Source organism: Pelophylax lessonae, assembly GCF_965119305.1.
Source record: "Pelophylax lessonae genome assembly, chromosome: 3".
NCBI classification, from domain to species: domain Eukaryota; kingdom Metazoa; phylum Chordata; class Amphibia; order Anura; family Ranidae; genus Pelophylax; species Pelophylax lessonae.
Window position 1 is genome coordinate 239,003,693 of NC_138770.1, and position 22,755 is coordinate 239,026,447.

Here is a 22,755-nt window from a genome sequence, read left to right on the forward strand (position 1 = left end):
AACATAGTGTGCCGGCCCATTTTAGATCACATCACCAACGTGACCCCAGTTGTCTGCAATTTTGGGGAATAGAATGGGTTACACCATCTTGGAGAGGGGCAAATTGGGTTAGGGAGTTGTCCAAGTGCGAAACCAAATGGATATTCCTGACCCAATCTTTGAGCCCGATTGGCTTGAATATCGAACTGGACTTGAATTGTTTTATCAGTGATTTTTAATTTAATATTTTTAATATTTTAGAATATTTATATTTTAACAATATTCAGATTTTAGAATATATTTTAAGATATATACTTATATCAGGAGTTTTACTATACATATGTATTTATATAAATTTATTATGTATATGTGTATGACCTCCTTTCTTTGTCTCTGTACTCGTGTGAATAGTCTGGAATGTTTTAGGTTTCTCCATTTCTGATTATTTTATACAGATAATTATTTCCTGGACTACATTTGAATATCTCATAAGGCTGAGTTGTTTCAATATCTTTCTTTTCTTCTGTTTTTACTTACACTGTTATTTATGCAATATGGCTGTGGGATAGGTTGATATCCTTCAGTATTGTATATTTATTTTATGCGTGCTATATGATTACTAGAACGATTGTAAATTGATTGTGATGTATATCGTAATGTTTGCTCGTTTGCAATATATACTGTTGTGCATGCATCATATTCCTGGTCTGTCACTCATTTGATTGAATGCGGGACCCAAATTGCCCAGTATAGAATGCTCTTTAAGTAATTCTGCCTGCGGTGCACCGTAGCGTTATCCTGGATTGGGAGCGGGTGCGAGGCTAGAGAGGGCTAATATAAATGGGAGTCGGGAATGTCTGACACCCGGAAGTGTGTAGCGTGGAGACCGTTACCAACAGGAGGCGCATGTCCAATGGTATATCACGCACAACTTGGATCCACCTGAATGGGCGTGGAACTTGAGGTATTTATTCTGCTGCCGTAGCCGCCGTGGCCACGCCCCCGTGAGGAAGTCGGAAGTACGAAACACGTCGGGGCGTGGCCAGGCGGCGTAACCTCATTCCTGTACACAAGGAGTCTGCACACCCGGAAGGCGCGCAGTCCACGGCGTGGAGCCTGGATCCCGGTCCCGAAGGGTGCACACCTCCCGTTTTTGATATGCTGGTTTTCAAGTGAAGACATGTGAAATGCAATATTACTTGTGTGTTTAATAAAGAGAGTTCAAACGTTATCACACTAGTGGAGCAATTTCTCTTCCTCTACATGTTCTGAACCTGATTGGTCCTAAGCCATTACCTCGGTCTTGGAAGTTTAGTGGATGATGTTATTACTGGTCTGTTTGCTCTGTCACGAGAGTGGCTGAGCCTGTGGAGTCGGTGAGTGGGCATTGCTTCTCCCCCTTCAGAGCACAGTGGTGACGGTTTTGGTGACCCCATACATCTGCACTTACAACTTGTTTCTTCCTAATCTATGCTTTGTGGACTATTGCTGCATATCATTTTATAAACTGTACCGCATTGGTGATTTAAATGTGCAAATGTTTTACATTGTCAGTTTTATCTGACGGTTTGGTAGGGGCTGTGATTGTGTTTCTCCCCCTTGCGCTACAGGAATATTTATCATCTATTTTGATTTCATATATATTCTTTTTTGTTTATGTTATACTTACCTGCTCTGTGCAGTTGGCTTTGCACAGAGTGGCTCAGTTCCTCCTCTTTTTGGGTCCCTGGCCCCTCCTCCCTGTTGAGCTGCTAGCCAAGGGGGCACCTGTGTCGAGTCACAGCTCCCTGTGTCCATTCAGACACAAAGGCATGACCCAGCCCTGCCCCTCTCTTGCCTGATTGGCTGACTGACTTTGATTGACAGCAGCAGGTGCTGCTGTCTCAGCCAATGAAGAGGGGAGTCCCGGGCAGCTCAGACACCCCTGGCTCAGGTATGTATTAGGAGGGCTGCTGCATAAAGAAGGTTTTGTTAGCTTAATGCATAGAATGCATTAAGATGGAAAAACCTTCTGCCTTTACAATCCCTTTAATGCAGAGAATGCAAAAAGGGAAGAACCATTTAGCATTTAGAACCACTTTAACTAGAAAAACTCAAACCTGAAATTGTGTGTACAAACATGCAGGAAAGAAAAAAAAGCTCTAAAATCGTCTAAAACTGCTCACGCTCAAGAGTGACTGGGGGCTAATTGTGCTCATTAGGCATTAATTCCAGAATGCTCTGCTTGAACTCTACCCTCTGAACTCAATGCTGAGTGTCCCCTTTTATGTGTCATTCCTGTCTTTAGCTGTCACTGAATGCAGTCTGGTGTGCAGAGAAAACTAATGTTGTTGGCTAATTAATTTACTTGAGTGAAATGGAAAGCTGGAAAATTGCATGCAGGTAGGTCGTGAAATGATTAGGAAGCCAGAGAAATCTGCAAATTGTGAACTTCTTTACCCTCTGGAATATATGCACCAAGATTTGCCCTTCCTGCATAGGATAACAGGTCAGGAATTAAGATTGCCAGATTTGGAAATTACTAGGTTCTTTGTGGTGTCTGATAAGGACAACATTTTGTGTATGTAAATAGACTAAAGTGGTAGTCATGTCTCTTTTTTTTACTTGTACCCACAGGTAAGCCTGTAGGCACAGTGAATATCTTGTTAAGGAGAAAATCACACTGCATGTCGTCACCAGAGCATGCACATACCCAAACCATCTCTTCAGAGCTTCATGCCACAGCCGTGACTTTCACATGAATGTGCGGGAGTGACATCTCAGCGTGGCCAATCAGACGGCCGGAGCACTCGAATTTGGAAGGAAGACCCGGTAAAGATAGAAGCCCTGTCAGCGGTGCTACTGTAGGGCTTCGTTCTAAGGTAAGTATTTAATAACGTGCTAGCCTCTAATAGTGTAAAAACCCCTTTAGGTAACCAATTTATTTAAAAGTAATGCACGTACATCAATTAAAAACAATTGACGAAGTCGGAAGTGACAAAACGCGTCGGAGCGCAGCTAATCGGAAACTGTATTCTGACGCCAGAACGCTGACTCGGTGTGTGCGAACAAAGGGATGGTGAAATCGCAGCACTGTGTCACCCGGCATATTTGAATTTCTATTTGAAGGCTGGTTTTGTTTTTACTTGATGTACATGGATTACTTTTAAATAAATTGGTTACCTTAAGGTGTTTTTACATTATTGGAGGCTCTGTCTTCGCTTTTATTCCTACATGTGGAGATTCAAAGTGGGATCTGCATGGAGTTTAACGCTCATTAGCGGCTCTTCAATATAATACATAAGCGAGACTTGCCAGACACGAGAGTGAATGGCAATAGCATCTGGTGAGCTTGTTTTTTTAGGGAGCGGAAGTGGCACACATCACTATGGTGAAGGAATGTTGGTTTTGTAATACTAATTGATTACACTTTTTTCATCACGTTCAACTGGACTTTTTATTTAATATTTTTTGCATGAGGTTGCAAAATATTGATTCACATTTTTTATGGACACGGGGTTACATTTATGGACACTTTACTTTTTGAGTACTCTCATGTGTTGATGTACTTTAGTGCGCTACTGTGAAATGTATGTTTTTGGATTGTAATGTATTTTTTCACTTTTTGTTTGTTTTGAATACCCGATTTAAGTAGCGGCAAAATCACTTAAAGTGGAGTTCAACCCTAAAATTTAACTTTGGTCCATCTTCTTGCTCCGGGTCACGTGAAAAAAAAAAATGGATAAACGCAATTTTTTTTTTTTTTACTTGCCTTTTTTTAGAAGGTAATATACTTTACCTTTCTTCCTCCCTCGGCGGCCACCGCGAGTCGTCACTTCCTGGCTTGCAATGATTCCTGGGAGCTGAACGTCATCGCTCCCAGGATTCAATGCACCTGCACCGGCCCCAACGTCAGTTCCGGTGCAATCGCCATCATACCTTGCTAAACAGCTTCTGGGCATGCCCAGAAGCTGTGCAGGGATGACGCTGCAGCCCCGGAAGTGACGGCTGGGCCGGTGCAGTGCATTGTGGGATCGAAGAGGACAGAAGAGGACGCAGAAGAGGATCGCGCTGGCTTCAGCTGCCCACACCTGAGATGGCAGCGCTGGACAATACATTTTCAAGGTAAGTATTTCTTCTAAAAGGTAAGTGCAACCCGGGACAGTTCAGAGGCTATCCTTTGTGGAATGCACTAGCCCTGACTGTCCCGGGGGTATTTTTATGTATTTTTTTTTGTTTTAGGTGGAACTCCACTTTAAATACAGAGTCTAGTGTGCACGCAAATACATTATGCCATTGTCTTGCAGGGTTTTTAAAAGAAAAAAGGTTCTAGGAGTTCCCTGAGAAATTATCAATTTTTGTCCTCATATTTGTAATCACTGACACAAGGATCTTTTTGCTCTAAGGAGAGCATTCTCTCCATCGACCAACAATGAAAGTATCATTTTTCCCACTGACCACCAATGTAAGGAGGACATTTTTTAACCATTTGCCAACTGCGCTTTAACCGAAAAATGGCTACAGTGGAGTCATCCAGTTCTTCAAGGGCGTCAATAGACTTCCTCCCAGAACCCCGCTCTCTGCGCGCCTCCTGCGGTGCGCTCTGTGACCGCTGTGTCCTTCGCAAACAGCTGATCACAGATAAGGGTTAAGGGCCGATCACAACAGCCCTTTAATATGTGATTGGCTTTGTCCAAACACATCTGATTACATGTAAACAGACTTGCAGGTTATTTCCGTCCATGCTGTGTCTGTAGGAGGAAAGAAGAGCCATTAACAGGCAAGCCTGTCAGCACATTGTTTACACTGATAATCAGGGCACTGATCAGTGCCCTGATCATTAGTGCAGCTCCATCAGTGCCAATCAGTAGCCATCAGTGCTGCCTGTCAGTACCCACTAGTGCCAACTATGAGTTCCTCTTCATCAGTGCCCATCAGTGGGGCCTATCAGTGCAGCCTCATTAGCGCACATCAGCGAAGAAGGAAAATTACTTGTTTGCTAAATTTTATAACAGAAACAAAGAAAAAAAATTTTTCCCCCTTCATTTTTTGTTTGTTTAGCATAAAATAAAAACCCCAGGGGTGATTAAATGCCAACCAAAAGAAAGCATAATCAGTGTTGCATGACCACGTAATCATCATTCAAAGTGTAATTGAACAGACAAGGACTCACTGCTCGAGGTGGTGTAATTGCCTGATGACTCACACAGGTGCATGCCCCGGCTCGCCTCCGTGAAAACTTGATAAAAGAAAAGGAATTGGCAGCACTCCAGGTTGAGTCAAAATCCAGATTTATTGACTGGACATCCAAATATGACAATCGTGACAAGGTAGACGCGTTTCACACACTGACTGTGTGCTTAATCAGTAATGATTACCCTTGGCCCACCAATATAAGGGGCATTCTTCTCACTGGCCACTAATGAAAGGGGCATTCTTCCTACTGACCATCAATGTAAAGGGCATTCTTTACGCTGACCACAAAGAGCAATTCTTGCCAGTGACCACCAATGTAAGGGTCATTCTTTCCACTGACCACTAATGAAAGGGACATTCTTGCCAGTGACCACCAATGTAAGGTGCATACTTCCCACTGACCACGAATGAAAGAGACATTCTTTCCACTGACCACTAGTGTAAGGATCACTTTTCCCACAAATGTAAGGGGCATGCTTTCCAGTGACCACTAATGAAAGGGACATTCTTCCTACTAAACAAGCAAAAAATTGGGGGAGTAAACCCTGAACATGTATATCTAAAGCCAGTGCAGCTATGGACCAAGCAACATGTATATTAAGAAAGAATAGCGCACACATGCAAAAGAAATGACTAACAAATATGGCGACAATCCATAAATAAAAATGGGGATTTAGTCCCACCATATGGCCATATCGCGCTCAAGCCCACCACTGCGTCAAAGTACCCCATTATCAGTGGGTCCTACACTATCCATAAAAAAGGGGTGAATCCAGCCTCTCTTACCCTTGGAGACAACACTCCTTGCTGGGAAAGATGTGCTAATGCACTACAGGGGACTCCTCCTATATCTACTTGATAGTGGACACCAATAGAGTACAGGTGTATGTGGGGGATGGGATGCTCAACCACAGAATTCTGGTCAGACCGAATACATAATAAACAAGCAAAAAATTGGGGGAGCAAACCCTGAACATGTATATCTAAAGCCAGTGCAGCTATGGACCAAGCAACATGTATATTAAGAAAGAATAGCGCACACATGTAAAAGAAATGACTATCAAATATGGAGACAATCCATAAATAAAAATGGGGATTTAGTCCCACCATATGGCCATATCGTGCTCAAGCCCACCACTGCGTCAAAGTACCCCATTATCAGTGGGTCCTACACTATCCATAAAAAAGGGGTGAATCCAGCCTCTCTTACCCTTGGAGACCACACTCCTTGCTGGGAAAGATGTGCTAATGGTTTTTCATGGTTAGTGTAGGACCCACTGATAATGGGGTACTTTGACGCAGTGGTGGGCTTGAGCACTATATGGCCATATGGTGGGACCAAATCCCCATTTTTATTTATGGATTTTCTTTTGCATGTGTGCGCTATTCTTTTTTAATATACATGTCTCTTCGTTCATAGCTGCACCAGCTTTAGAAATACATGGTTATGCTCCCCCAAATTTTTTGCTTGTTTATTATGTATTCAGTCTGACCAGACTACCGAGGTTGAGCAACCCCACCCCACCACCCACACACTCCTGTACTCTATCAGTGTCCACTATCAAGTAGATATAGGAGGAGTCCCCTGCAGTGCATTTGCACATCTTTCCCAGCAAGGAGTGTTATCTCCAAGGGTTAGAAAGGCTGGATTCATTTCTTTTTCATGGATAGTGTAGGACCCACTGATAATGGGGTACTTTGACGCAGTGGTGGGCTTGAACACTATATGGCCATATGGTGGGACCAAATCCCCATTTTTATTTATGGATTTCTTTTGCATGTTTGCGCTATTCTTTTTTAATATACACGTCTCTTGGTTCATAGCTGCACCAGCTTTAGAAATACATGGTTATGCTCCCCCAAATTTTTTGCTTGTTTATTATGTATTCAGTCTGACCAGACTACCGAGGTTGAGCAACCCCACTCCACCCCCCACACACTCCTGTACTCTATCAGTGTCCACTATCAAGTAGATATAGGAGGAGTCCCCTGCAGTGCATATGCACATCTTTCCCAGCAAGGAGTGTTATCTCCAAGGGTTAGAAAGGCTGGATTCATTTCTTTTTCATGGTTAGTGTAGGACCCACTGATAATGGGGTACTTTGACGCAGTGGTGGGCTTGAGCACTATATGGCCATATGGTGGGACCAAATCCCCATTTTTATTTATGGATTTTCTTTTGCATGCGTGCGCTATTCTTTTTTAATATACATTCTTCCTACTGACCACCAATGTAAGGAGCAATCTTCCCACTGACTACCAATTTAAGAAGCATTCTTCCCACTGACCAAAAATGCAAGGGGCATTCTTGCCAGTGACCACCAGTGTAAGGGCATTCTTGCAAGGGACTACTAATCAAAGGAACATTCTTCCCACTGATCAGCAATGTAAGAAACATTTTTCCCCACAGACCACCCACCAATGTAAGGCACATTCTTTCCACTTCAATAAAAGTGTTGATATGTGGGTATATTGTGCTCCTCCACCTTGGTAAGTATTGGCCACTTACCAGAGTTATTCAGGCCACCAGGACCTACAGAGCTGAAAATGTACCTTCTAGGATACCAGGTGATGAGGTTAGGTGGAACGCAAGGCAGAATGCATGCTATGAGCGGCGCTTCCTGACTGCTTCACAGAAACCCTTAATAGTTAGTGCTACTGGAAGCACTACCAAATGTGAGTTTATATGCGCTTTGATTGTACCGTGCATTTTTAACCATTAAATACATCTGCACAATGAAACCAATATGTGTTTAATATCCCTGAGCATTCATTCCATCGGGGTAAACTTTATATGACGGGACTCTTTAGCACACCCAACGGATCCAAACCTCATCACCTGGTAGCCTAGGAGGTACATTTTCAGCTCTGTAGGTCCTGGTGGCCTGAATAACTCTGGTAAGTGGTCAATACTTACCAAGGTGGAGGAGCACAATATACCCAAATATCAGCACTTTTATTGAAGCATGGATCACTTTATGGGGGAATGAGGAGACCATCACCCCATTTTGTTTAAAGAATTATGAACTTTTCTATACTTTGCACTTAATTCTATCCATTCTTAAAATCTTTTGGTTTTTGATATGAAATAATTTAAACACATTTACTTTGAGCACTTTGGAATGCACTTTGGAATGCACTTTGGAATGCATTGCACATTGCTTAATTAGAGTGTTATATAAAATAATGGAATAATATATGTGAATGTTTAATTAATTAAGATACCTGGATACATTATTTTACACATTTATCTTTCTCTATGCACTTTGGAAACCATTGCATATTTGCACATATTCATTTGCACGTTGGAGGCACTTTTTTTGCACTTTTTCAACACTGTAGCCACTTTATATTTTATTCATTGTATGGTTTAAAAAAATAAATAAAATAGTTTTTTTCTTGTGTACTAAAGGATAATAGCGCCAAATTATATACAACACTTCATTTAAGCACATACTTAAATTGACGGCAAAATTACCATACACGTAGTACTAGAGGGTCGGCGCTGTATTTCATTAGCTATACATTTTTTTCCACTGACCACTAAGCTAAAGTACCATCAGATGTAGATATAGGAGTTAATAAAAGGTTCCCTTTGACCTGAAAATATTTTAAGGGGGTTCCCACTTGTTGAGGTTGAGAAAAGCTCTGGAGTAAGATGTAAAAGATTGTACCATTTTGCTATTAAGAAAACAATACTGTAAGGCTGATGTTGAATGGGCAATCACCAGCAGCTGGAATGCTAAAGGGGCTGTCTGTTTGTCCCTATGAAATCACTCCCTCTGTAGCCAGACGAAGAGAGATGTCACTCTGTTGCTTGCCCCAAGTGCTGTTGAACCTCGACCGCTAGCGATTTGAGCAACACCTTGCTGCCTCAGATACAAAGTGACTCCACAGTTCAAACTCTTAGCCATCCTGCTGTTGATGATTTTGATAAATTGCCAGTGGCAGGACAGTGTGTTGCATAGCGCAGTGCAGCTCATCATAGCACGTCACCACACCACAGCATGATGCAACATGCTAAGGCACATAAACTTGAATGTTTCATTTTGTGACACTTCAGTAATAAAGTGGAAAAATGTAAGTACCTACATGTTTTATTATACAGGGTGGTGTGAATGAGCACTGAAGAAAGATATAATTTGTATATTCCCCTCTACTGAATTGGATGAACTCTTCATAGACTTGAATGAAGAATGTTCTCCTTGTTACGTGTGTGTGTGTGGAGGGCATCAGTTTTCAAAACTTGTACATGAAGTTGAGCCTTCTCCCCCATTCGTTCCTCCCAAGACCTCCTGCTCTCTAACTCCCCTGTCACCTCCTCCCATGCTCACTTCCAGGACATTTCCAGAGTCTCTCCCATCCTATGGAACTCCCTACCCCAATCTGTTTGCTTTTAGACGATCCCTGAAAACCCTTCTCTTCAGAGAAGCCTATTCTGCCCACACCAAACAACTGTACTTTTATTTTTGCTATCGGGTCATCCCCCACAGCTATTATCTTTTGTATCACTTGACCCTCCCTCTTAGATTGTAAGCTCTAATGAGCAGGTCCCTCTGATTCCTCCTGTATTGAATTGTATTGTAACTGTACTGTCTGCCCTCATGTTGTAAAGTGCAGTGCAAATTGTTATGTTAACACTATTTAAATCCTGTATTATAATAATAATATTATTATTATTATTATTACGTGTAGCACTGCCCCCACAGTCATGATTAAATCAAGCTCCTTGCTCCCGTGAGGTCTTCACAGTAACAAACAGTCTAAGGGTGTTGGTTTTGTTTGTTTATTTTATAGTTGGGATGCGAAAAGGGAATAATGGAATACTCCAATTGAACTATTCACAACACTTGAGGACTTCTATCTTCAAATCTCTGCTAGGAAATATGGAACAGCCAGGCTGTTAATTCACCCTGCCACTGAGATGAATTGGGTTCAGTCTCTTGTTTTCTTTACCCTCTCGAACAAGGAGACTTGATGGACGATCACCTATCTTCAGGACACTCTAGCATCATCTTCCTGCTGACACGCGTCCACTGACTATCCTATGAGCACGGATGGCCCCCCTCAGGTCAGGTCCCTTGACATGAGTTCCTGTATTCACGATACTGCAGAAACAGGACCTCCAGTGTCTCCCTTCTCAGTCAGCTTCCCTGGACCTCTGGGCTCAGCTCCTATTGACCACTCCTCCAGTTTTTAGAACGGCCTCTAGAAACCACATGGCACCTCTACAGAGGAGGAGGCAGCTGCCCCCTCCCTTCTGGACTCTGCTCCCCTAAGAAAGACCTCGAACACGTGTGCTCCTGGCTTTTATACTGTATCCCAACATGTACCGAGGTGTCCTGCCCTCTGCCAATTATCAGGACTGTATCAAAAGCCCATGCACCCATTTGTCAGGTTTCCTCCCACTGTGAAACATGCCTCCCTATTGGACCAGGGTGAAACACTCTCCAGACTGAATGAATTGCATACTGAGCACAATGAGCAGACCTCACTAACAGATCCTGCTCTCTGGTAGACACAGAACAATATAGATTTATCTGCAGCCCGTCTGGTAAACAGACATTGCCCAAAACTATACTTGCTCACCAGCACCTACCTAGGAGGGTGCTACAGAAGAAGCATTTATCATGAGCTAATGCAGCTTAGCCAGGGGAAGACCAGCTGCACTTTTCTAAAAAAATAAGCAGATATTGTTCAGATGCTTATTCCACATCAGCCTTCATGCAAGATGGTCATGGAAATGGAAATATTTGCAAATTCAGATGATTGTTTGATATTTAGATTCAATCGCCCCATGTGTTTATGAAGCATTGACATGTATTTGTGATTAGTTCATTCAACACATGACCCCCGTCAGAAGCAAGCTATGTTAATTATTTCCTCCAGATTCATCAGAATATATTCCCATGCTTCCAGATGCTGAAGCATTTGGGAAAGTGCTTAGGACACATTGTCATTGGCTTCTATTACAGGCCTTCTGGCATTGTTTGCAGTATCCAAACCAAATCACAACTTCAAGCCATGGAAGCGCTTGTCTCAAGCATGAATATGTACTCACAGGTTTGCTTACATTTGTAGGATTACTCAGAGTGTTTGAGAATGCTCCATAGACACCGGTTATTAATGTCTGTGTGAATGAACCTATAGAGAAATAACAGTAAAATCAAAAAAGGACAGCAGCATTTCACTCGCATTCATCTGTGATTCTTTCACCAAGCCCAAGTGACATCTTCACAGACCCTCACATTCATTCTAATGGCATACACAGATTGGCAAAAAACATCCTAAAACACTTTAGAGATACTTTTCTGTGACCCTTGATTTATTAAATATTACAGCGTCTGATGGTGTAGAAAAATATGCTGTGCTTTAGTTAAAAGTGCCTATATGACCTTGCCCAAAGGTATTTCTTCAGCTTCTCTCTGGAAATAACTAGGAATAAAGCCCCGTACACACGTAGCGATCGTCGGCTGAACGATCGGCCGTCTTTTGTCCAGGGCTGTCGTGTCTGTTGAAAACTGCAAAAGACTGCACACGAATTTTGTCGGCCAACAACAGCCGACTGCAGAAGTGATGTCATGTGATGGTTAACTTTCTGTGTGTTTTTTCTTTTCTGAGCATGCCCAGTCTTGCTAATCTGCTGTCTGTCGGCCGAATTCTGTACTGACTGGCGAACAATCGGCCGCTCTGGTGACGGCCAACAAATATTTTAAAGTCTTCGACAGATTCTGTTCGGCCGAAAATGCGCTGTCGGCTGTCGGAAGCATCATACTAACAAGCCTACAATCGGCCGATCGGTCGGCGGCTGAATATTTACGGCCGACAATCGGTACGTGTGTACGGGGCTTAACAGAAGAGGACAGTGGTGATCATGTCACACTGGGGGAGATTTACTATAAGGCCTCATGCACTCTGGACGTTATTAACCACTTCCCGACCACCCATCGCCTTTTTACTGCGGCAGGGTGGCTCTCCTGCACAAACCGACGTAGACCTACGTCAGTCGTGCGTGGGAAGCTAGGGGGCGAGCGCTGCCGGTGTGCTCCCGCCCCCACTCGGCAGCGGGGAAGCCGATGCACGGGTCAGGTGGCTGTTGTAAACACAACTGACCGTTCTTCTCCCTGCAATGACCATAGAGCCCATGTGATCCTTCTATATAGGATCGCATGTCTCTTTGGTCATTTCACAAAACCCCCCCCCCCCCCCCCCCCACCGTTAGAATCACTCCCCTAGGCTTACATTTAACCCTTTGATCACCCACAGGGTTAACCCCTTCCCTGCCAGTGTCATTATTACAGTAACAGTGCATATTTTTAGCACTGATTACTGTAGTAATGTCACTGGTAGCCCCAAGAGTGTCAAAAATGTCAGTTAGGGGTCTGATCTGTCCGCAGCAATGTCGCAGTACCGCAAAAAAAAAAAAAAAAAAAAAAAAAAAAATCGCAGATTGCTGCCAGTACTAGTAATACAAAAAAAAAAAAAAAAAAACAATAAAAATGACAAATCTTTCCCGTAGTTAGTAGTCGCGATAACTTTTGCGCAAACCAATCAAAATACGCTTATTGCAATTTTTTTTTTACCAAAAATATGTAGCAGAAAACAAATTGGCCTAAAATGTTAATACATTTTGATTTTTATTTATTTATTTTTTATTTTTTGAGAATGTCATATACTGCAGCAGAATGTGAAAAATATTGTTTTTTCTTCAAAATTGTAGCCCTTTTTTTGTTTATAGCGCAGAAAATAAAAATCGCACAGGTGATCAAATACCACCAAAAGAAAGCTCTTTTTATGGGAAAAAAAAAGGAAATCAATTTTATTTTGGTACAGCGTCGCATGACGGCGCAATTGTCCATTAAAGTAACGCAGTGCCGAATTGCAAAATTGGGCCTGGTCAGGAAGGGGCAAATCCTTCCGGCCTTAAAGTGGTTAAAACCCCAGTAGCTTTGGACTGAGTTTTTCAGCTTTTTTTGCATTGCCGTTTTTTAACATTTTTTGGCGTTAGTGTTACTTGGCATTTTTAACTAAAAATCACCTCTCTGCTATTTTAATAACTCCAACTTTTCCACAATGCAATGCTTGCCAGAATCGCATCACAAGGGTGTTCCACCCATGTGATAAGATTTAGGTGCAGGGAAAAAAGGGTCCTACAACATTTTGGTGTAAATGTGGACCCTTTTTTCCCTGCATCAAAATCCCATGCAATTCAATTCTGTCAAGCTCACTGCATCTTGCAATCTGTTTCGGGGTGTCGTTCATGGAACATTAAGTCCCCCATTCACATCGGGCAGATTTGACATGTCAAATCGCATGCCAAATCAGAGCCTATTGCCGGCAATGTCACTGTCTGAATTGGTGCAACCCTGACTTTGCGGTGCAGCACGGATTCCCAAAAGTAGTTTCTGCACTACTTTTTGGCAACTTCAGGGCGATTTCAATAGACATCTGTGCATGAACCCGTACAGATGTCTGTCAAATCGCCCCCCCCGAAGTTGCACTGACATGCAAGTTTAAAATAAAATCGTGCGCGTTCAGCTGAATGATTTCAAACCTACCCTCAGTGTGAACCGGTGTTTTTGCCGGCAATAGGCTCCGATTTGACATGACAAATCGGCACAATGTCAACAGGGCTTCATGTTCCATGAATGATACCGAAACAGATTGCAAAATTGCAGTGCGCTTGCCAGAATCTCACACCCATGCAATGCGATTAGGTGTGGAGAAACAAAGGGCCCTACAACTTATTGGTGCAAATTTGATGCATTTTGAGCCATACAAAATATATTGCTCAAATTGCATCGTACAGACATCACATGTGATGTGCACAGGAATGTAGTGTGTTTTTGGTGCAAATCACATGCAGTGTTCAGCATGCACCAGTGTAAACCCAGGCTATGTTCCACGAACGACACCTCGAAACAGACCCCAGCCTTAACCGCTTGCCGACCGCCGCAAGTACATATACTGCGGCGGTCAGCCCCGTGCAGGCAAAGTGACGTATGGGTACGTCACTCGCCTGTGAGCCAATAGGGGGCGAGCGTGCCCCGCCGGAGGCCCGCTCCCGCTCGTTAACGGACACCTCCGCGCGAGTGACCGGCGGACCCGATGTCCGCCGGTCACTCGTGATCGTCAGTTACAGAGGGAGAAAGGCAGGCGGCTAATGTAAACAAAGCCGCCTGTTATTCTCCCTTGTGTAACAGCAGAGATCATACGGTCCTGCTATGTAGGATCGTAGATCTCTGCTGTTACATTAAAAGCCACGCCCCTTTAGAGTTAGAAACACGCCCCTAGGGACACACTTCTCCAATAAAGTTAACCCCTTCCCTGCCAGTGTCATTTTTACAGTAACAGTGCATATGATCTGTCCGCCGCAATGTCGCAGTCCCGCAAAAAAAAAAAAAATTACAGATCGCCGCCATTACAAAAAACAACAAAAATGACAAAAATCTTTCCCGTAGTTAGTAAACGCAATAACTTTTGCGCAAACCAATCAAAATACGCTTATTGCGATTTTTTTTTACCAAACATATGTAGCAGAAAACAAATTGGCCAAAAATGTAAAAAAATTTTGATTTTTAAATTTTTTTGGGGGGAATTTCATATAAAAAAAAAATGAAAAATATTGTTACTTTTGCAAAATCGTCGCTCTTTTTTCGTTTATAGCGCATGATCAAAAAAAAAAAAAAAAAAAAAAAAGAAAATCAAATCGCACAGGTGATCAAATACCACCAAAAGAAAGCTCTGTTTGTGGGGAAAAAAGGACGTCAAATTTGTTTAGGTACAGCGTCGCACGACTGCGCAATTGTCCGCTAAAGTCACGCAGTGCCGAATCACAAAATAGGGCCTGGTCAGAAAGGGGGTAAAATCTTCTGGGGCTTAAGTGGTTAAAAAAGCATTGGCTTAAAAAAAATGTAAAAAAAACACCAGTTAGCAGCGTTTATCAGTGCTTATCGGCGTTTGACGTTAAAAGCGTTTTTACAGCTTAAAAACGCCACTCAAAACCCACTAGTTCTGTTTTTTTTTTTTCCAGCCAGAAAACTCCCCTGCCAAAAACTGCTGATTAAAGCCTATGTGTGCATGGACACATGGGATAGCATGCTGTGGGGTTTATTAGCTGCAGAAAAAAAAATGTCTGACGCCAAAAACAGCAGCTGTAAAAACGTCCAGTGTGCATGAGGCCTAACTGGTGCACACAGAATCCGGTGCAGCTGTGCGTAGTAATCATTCAGCTTCTAACATCTGCTTGTTCAATTAACCACTTGCCTACTGTGCACTTAAACACCCTTCCCATCCAGGCCAATTTTCAGCGCTGTCACACTTTGACTGACAATTGCGCGGTCATGCTACACTGTACCCATTTGAAATTTTTATCATTTTTTTCACACAAATAGAGCTTTCTTTTGGTGGTATTTAATCATCTCTGGGTTTTTTATTTTTTACAAAAAAAAAAAGAATAAAGACAGAAAATTTTGAAAAAAAAAAAAGTTTTTCTTATTTTCTGTGAGTAAATTTTGAAAATAAATTTTTCTCCTTCACTGAAGGGCGCTGATGAGGCGGCACTGATGGGCACTGATAGGCTGCACTGATGGGCACTGATGAGGTGGCACTTATGGGCACTGATGAGGTGGCACTGATGGGCACTGATGAGGAGGTACTAATATGCCGCAATGATGAGCACTGATAGGCGGCACTGATAGGTGGCACTGATAGGGGGCACTGATAGGCGGCACTGATGAGCACTGATAGGTGGCACTGCTGGGCACTGAGAGGTGGCACTGCTGGGCACTGAGGTGGCACTGCTGGGCACTGAGAGGCGGCACTGGCGGGCGGCACTGCTGGGCACTGAGAGGCGGCACTGATGGGCACTGGCGGATGGCACTGATGGACACTGACGGGTGGCACTGATGGGCAGCACTGATGAGCACTGATGGGCAGCACCATCAGTGCCCACACTCAGTGCCCATAGTGCTGCCAGTCAGTGCTTATCAGTGCCTAGATGAGCAGGCACTGATGGGCACTGACTGGCAGCACTATGGGTACTGATTGTGGGCATTGATGGGGACACTGATGGCGGGCACTGTGGGCACTGATGGGGGGGCACTGTGTATGTTTTTTACCTTGTAGTAATCAGGGCACTGGTGATCAGTGCCCTGATTACATGTCTCTTTGTCCCTGGCGATGTGCAGCTCTCCCTCCTTCCTCACACTGCAGGCTCCGTGTGAGGAAGGAGCGCCGGCGATGAGAGATGATCTCATATGTTTACATATGAGATCATCTCTCATTGGATGATCCGATCACGTGGTGAATGGCCGCTGTGATTGGCCATTCACCACGATCTGTGATCACAGATTCTCCCCGCTGCGCGCTCGTTTAAAAACGGCCTCCCGAAAATTCGAGTCCGTGCTGCAGCCGTATATAGGCTGTAGCGCGGATGGGAAGTAGTTAAGCTTTAGCAATAAAATCTGGAAGCTGATTGGGTACTTTTCACAGCTGCACCAGTAAATTTCCTCCTCTGTGCTAGCCTGGCCACACTTCCCAAAGCGCTGACAATGTCTACATTCTCAAGTTACTACTTGGCATGGGTAGCCAAGCTAGTCTCTGTTTTCGGCAAAGTTCATGGTGCAGAGAACATTAGATCTGCATTTTTTTATGGTCCTATAACAGAGAAAGTAGCATTTTTACATGTTTGAGCACTCACCGTTAACATCCTACAGAGAATGTTAGTGGCATTTTATTAAACGAATGCAATGAGGCTGATTTACAAAAGAAGTTTAGATTCTTCACTAAAAAATGCGTGAATATTCACTTCAATTATCCAATCATGTGAAAAGCATGTGCACATGATTGGGTATTCAAAGTGAACACAAATCTGCTTTTGATTGGATAAATGAAATGAATATTCACACGTTTTTTCAGTGAAGATTCCCAATTCCTTAAATCAGCCTTAAAGCACCAGCCATCTGCCTTGTTTACATAGATCACGGGTGACCGCCAGACTCGCTGATTGGCTCCTGCTGTGTCTGATCACAGTGGGAGGGCGCATGCACTGCTGAGAGCCCCTGCAAATAATCATGTACCTGTTTGGGATTTTGTGCAGCGGGGCCGCCCTGCTGCAGTATATATGTGGTGGGGGGTCCGGAAGTAGTTAAACCTTGCTCTGGCAGGCTTCCTTTACACTGTGCCACCGGTCCCCCATAACCTCTTACATAGGTCCCAACTGTCCCTGACTGAAGGACTGTCCCAGATTTGAAACAAAGTCCCTCTGTCCCTCTTTCCTCCTCATTTGTCCTTCATTCTGTCTGACCTATAAAGTTGTAAATAAAATGCACTTTTTATCTTTATCTTATTTCTAAATAGCTGCATTTGTAAATTCCAAAAGCCAGTATAAAGGAAAAGTAGTGGTGGGAAGCACAGTGGCTAAGTGGTTAGCACAAGGGATGGACTCAGGCATGTTCAGATCCTAGTCCCAACTCACCTGAGCAATCCCGCCAGGAAGCTGCCACTGCACACCAATTATGAGCAGCCTAGGCAAGGTGTGTGTATGTGCAGCTGCGAGCTGGGAAATGCCTCACTGCCTATGATTGTGCAGTGATAGATTTCTGGCGGGATTGCTCAGGTGGGTTAGGACTAGGAACCCGAACATGCCTGAGCCCATCCCTAGTTAGCACCTTTACCTGGCAGCACTTGGGTCGTCGGTTCAAATCCCAACAAAAACACTACCTGCCTAGAGTTTGCATGTTCTCGGTAATGCCAAGGGGTGTGAATACTTTTGCAAGGTACTGTATAATATATGCTTTAATTTCTTTGTCTGAGCCTACCTAAAGAAGAACTTCATTAAAATAATCAGGTACTGCATAGAAACCAGCAACTGTTGAGACAATGAAGAGTTTGGTGAGAAGTATATAATGAAGGCCCCTTGAACCTCCTTTAGGGAAAGGGAGCCTTGACTGCTGGAAGCATGGTGTTCACTGTGGGTGTGAACCTAAAAGAGAAGTTAAGTAGCTCCCTTGGGATTGGCTACAAAGACCTGAGGTGACTGGGTGGATCCTGAACTCTAGGAAAAGGCTACGCTGGGACACATCCAACTTCTCTGAGGAGATTCAGCTGTTACAAGAGTTGTTGCTAGGTGAGTATCCCTCCTCTGTTCACAGGCCCCTCACTACCAAATTCCACAGGAGTTATCCTTCCCCAGTGTTCCTGTACCATCATGGACACAGAATTTTTATCTAGGCTGATTAGCTGCTTTCTCTTCTTATGGTGAGACTGTTCCCTCAGCTCCTACACCTGCTGACCATCCCCCGCTGCCAAGCCAGGGTCAGTCAATGCAATTTCCCTCCATCCAGACCAAGTCCCAGGCCCTCCAGGGTCACTACTAATACAGCCAGACGCAGGACCCCCTCTGGAGCTACTGGCGCTGAGGGCGCTAGCTCCATTCCTCTGCTAGCCCCTCACTCTGCCTTCCTGACCTGAGCTCTTCCCAGTGCAGCCATGTCTCCAATACAGCATCAGCCTCTGTTAATGAACACCGCTTAACCATTCTAGTATTCCCAGAGCATCACATGTGAATGGACCTCATATGCTCCTTCCCTGGATTCTGCTTCACTCAGCTCCCTGTGCCCTACAGGACAGGAACTGATTTACAGTATCAGCTCTCATCTTCTCCAGCATATCAATCCTCTCCTCTCACTGCCTGTGTGAGGGATCAGGTTTCCATACAGCAGGGTGCACTGATCATCAACTCTTTGCATCCCTGCCTCAGCCTGCATACCAGACAGCATTTCAGAGTTACAGCCTCCCCAAGTGACATGCCTCAGATTCTATGACAAGGCTTCTGTGTCACTTAAGGCAGGAGGCTCCTTCCTATTAACCCTGCATGTCCCAGCGCAACCTCTGACACACAGGATCTGGGGTCTTGGTGGAGATAACAGCATTTATTGAAACCTTATGGGGTTCATTTAAACTATTATCCTAAATATGATAATCTCGGCCTACAATCTGGTGTCGAGCAGGTGCTGGCTGCGGTGGGGCGCTTGTCAGTGTACCACTGACTTGCGTGTGGCGGTTTTGACCTTGCTTTATGGCCTATGCCCTCAAGTTAAATTCTGGGGTCAGTCTAATGTCTGTCTGGTGGTAAGGACAGGCCTCTTAGACTATGTAAGTTTATGTTTTATGGGTGCTCACGGTAGAACTGTGACTGGCATTGTCGAGTGCTCACAGTATAAAAATGTAGGGCAGGTCATAAAGTACCTGCCATACATACATAAGGCCGTGGCATGACAGTTTATTTAAAAAAAAAAAAAAATGAGAAGGAGATATATAATTTTATTGGTCACTAAGCTAGTAATTTAATTGGTCAATATAGGATCAATTTTTATTGGTCAATAAGTCAACAATTATAATTGGTCATTAAAAATTACTTACCTAAGATTGGTCCAAATTGTCAAAAGGAACCACCTAAGGACAAGAGGTTTGCCTATAAAAGAAAGGGAAAACTGTTACTCTAGTCAGTCAGCGTGAGCAGAGGAAGAAGATTAATTGGTCGTTTCCTCTTACCTGATGATGGAGTCCTTGCTGAAGCAGTTGATGGATCGGCCTGGCGTAGCTGATGGGGAAGCCTGGATGTGGCAATGCCTTTCGGTTCCTGAAGTCCCGGTTCTGGTAGAGCATCGTCCTCCATCTTTGTCCGCTTCAGATGACGGAGTTCCTGTTCCAGCTGCGCTTTCCTCTGACATGATTTCCGCTCGTTGTGACCGACCTATGGGATCGGCTGCAGTTCGTGACCCCGGTGACGTTTTGCAAGATCATCATTTCTGTCCAGCATCCATTTCCGGAAGGGAAGATGGCAGACCGCGACGAATGTCAAAGAAGATTTGCTATTGCCACCGCTTCATCGTCGAGTAGAGCTGGAAAAAAGGGGAGGCAGAATAAAAGTACTTTTAATGCCCATCTCAAGACTGCCCCTCCAGCTAACGTTTTTGAACAAGGGTGAAGGCTCGGTGAATTCTCATCTGTCAAGTCGTCCGGTGTACTCTGGGTCGGTTGCTGAGTCTTCAACTGCCTTTTCAACTGTCTCTTCGGTTGTGAATAAGCAAGCTGCTTCTACTGCAGTCACTGATGACGCAGTTTCTGGAGGTGAGCAACTGCCAAACCATGTAATGCGTGAAATTTTTTACATTGTTGTCTTCATTTTGTTCTAAAATGTTACCGGTTTCTGAGAATGTTAATACTGTTATACCTAGTTCTGAATGTATTGGTAATATTGTGCCTGCTATTGCTCCTACTAGTGTTAATCCTATGGTGTCTGCTGTAGTTAATCCTCTATGTAATGTATGGTCAGATGCTCTACCTTCTACCTCCTCTAATTCTGAGTTGCAATCAGTTGAATTGACTGCTTCTCCCTCTAACTGCGTCTTCTCATTTTGTGCTTGAATCCTGTTTGCAGGAAACTTTGCCATGCGGACTTTCTCCTTTAGGATTCCATTTGAAGGATAGTGTAAAAGAGAAAATTTGGAAAGGGGATTTCTATTGTCTTTACTACCTAGTAACAGATCTTTGAAAAATGATAGTGACAAGTTAAATTATGATAGGGCCAGGTCTGTCTCCCGATCGTTTAATAATTAGCTGCAAGGTTTTTGTATTTTCGCTAGTGTTTTAGGTGAAAAGCAGCCCAATTTGTGTTCCGGACTATTCCAACATTTGGATATCATATTAGAAGCTTACAAGCACTTTCCTGGTCTTTCTTGGTTTGCTTATGACTAGAGTTGAGCGAACACCTGGATGTTCGGGTTCGGCGGGTTCGACCGAACTTGAAAAAAAAGTCCGGGTTCGTGACCCGGACTTAACCCGAACTTTGTCCCGATCCCGAACCCCATTGAAGTCAATGGAGACCCGAACTTTTGAGCACTAAAATGCCTCTAAAACAAACATGGAAAGGGCTAGAGGGCTGCACATGGCAGCAAAATCATCTTAAGAGCATGGCAAGTGCTCTGCAAACAAATGTGGATAGGGAAATAACTTAAAAGAACATAAAAAACATAAAAATAAAAAATAATCATCTTGATCTAGGAGGATGAGGCCCATATGGAGTAGGAGGTTGAGGTGGCGGAGGATATGGTGGTGTAGGTGGAAGCGGCGGTGGAGGAGGACAAGGTAGCCAACACTGGTTTTTGTTTTTAATTTTATTTCTTTTTAAATGAGGGTACACCCCAAAAGAGGGAGAAAGATCAAAAATACAACAATGGCTGGGTAAGGCCGGTATACATGTCTATTCTGCACAAGGAACGGACAAGTCCTGTGGGAACCATGCCTGGTTCATTTTAATGAACGTGAGCTTGTCCACATTTGCTCTGGACAGACGGCTGCGCTTGTCTGTGATAACGCCCCCAGCCGTGCTAAAAAAAAGTTCAGATAATACACTGGCTGCAGGGCAGGCCAGCACCTCCAAGGCATAAATGGCAAGCTCAGGCCATGTGCCAAATTTGGAGACCCAGAAGTTGAAGGGGGCAGACCCGTCATTCAGTACGTCTAGGCATGTGCACACATACTGCTCCACCATGTTAGTGCTGGGTGGTGGTGCTGCTGGTGGAGCTCCTGCTTCAAGGAGAGGACGTGGTCGATCTGTGCCAGCTACACACACAAGTGAAACACTTTTCTCAGCTGCGAGTAGGCGACAGAACCTTACAGCAGTATTTGGCAGGGCCTAATGCGCCTCTACAAATGTTGAGGTCAGAACAAGTACAGGCGATAGATAGTAGATTGGGTTGCTGACAGTGCCTCCAGTTCCTTCACATTGTCTCCCACCCAGTCTTCTGCTGAAAGGTCAGAGTTACCACCTGCAGCCGATGGCCATCAATCTTTCACCTCACCCCCTTGCAAATCAGCCAAGCAGTCTGAGCCCCAAGTCATGCAGCAGTCTTCTTCTTTTTGATGACACTGTTAGCATGGTTTCCCAGGCCCATCCACCTAGCCCTGCCCCAAAAGTGGAAGAGATTGAGTGCACTGATGCCCAACCACTTATGTCTCAAGATGAGTACATGGAAGGACCATCGCAGCACGTCTCGGATGATGACGAAACACAGGTGCCAACTGCTGCGCAATTGCGAATTGTGGAGACCGACAAGGGTTGCAGGGGTGAAGACTGCATGGAAGATGATGTGGAGGACGATCCCACATGGAATGAACGTCATGCAGGTGACCTGAGTAGTTAGGAGGAAGAGGAAGTGGTCACACAGAGCCACCAGCATAGCAGAAGAGGGAGCAGGGTGCAAAAGCGGAGCAGCCGTGCCATAGACACTATGCCTGCTACTGCCCAACGCAGCAAGGGACCGAGCACACCAAAGCCAGCTCACAGGAGTTCCCTAGCATGGCAGTTCTTCAGACAATGTGCTGATAACAGGACACAAGTGGTTTGCACGCTGTGCAATCAGAGCCTGAAGCGAGGCATAAACCTTCTCAACCTGAGCACAACCTGCATGACCAGGCATCTAAGTGCAAACCCCGAGCCGCAGTGGAGTAGACACCTCAAAAACCAAGAAAGGTCTCTGGCTCTTCCTGCTTCCTCTTCTGCTGCAGTCTCGGCCTCTTCATCCACCTCTGTAG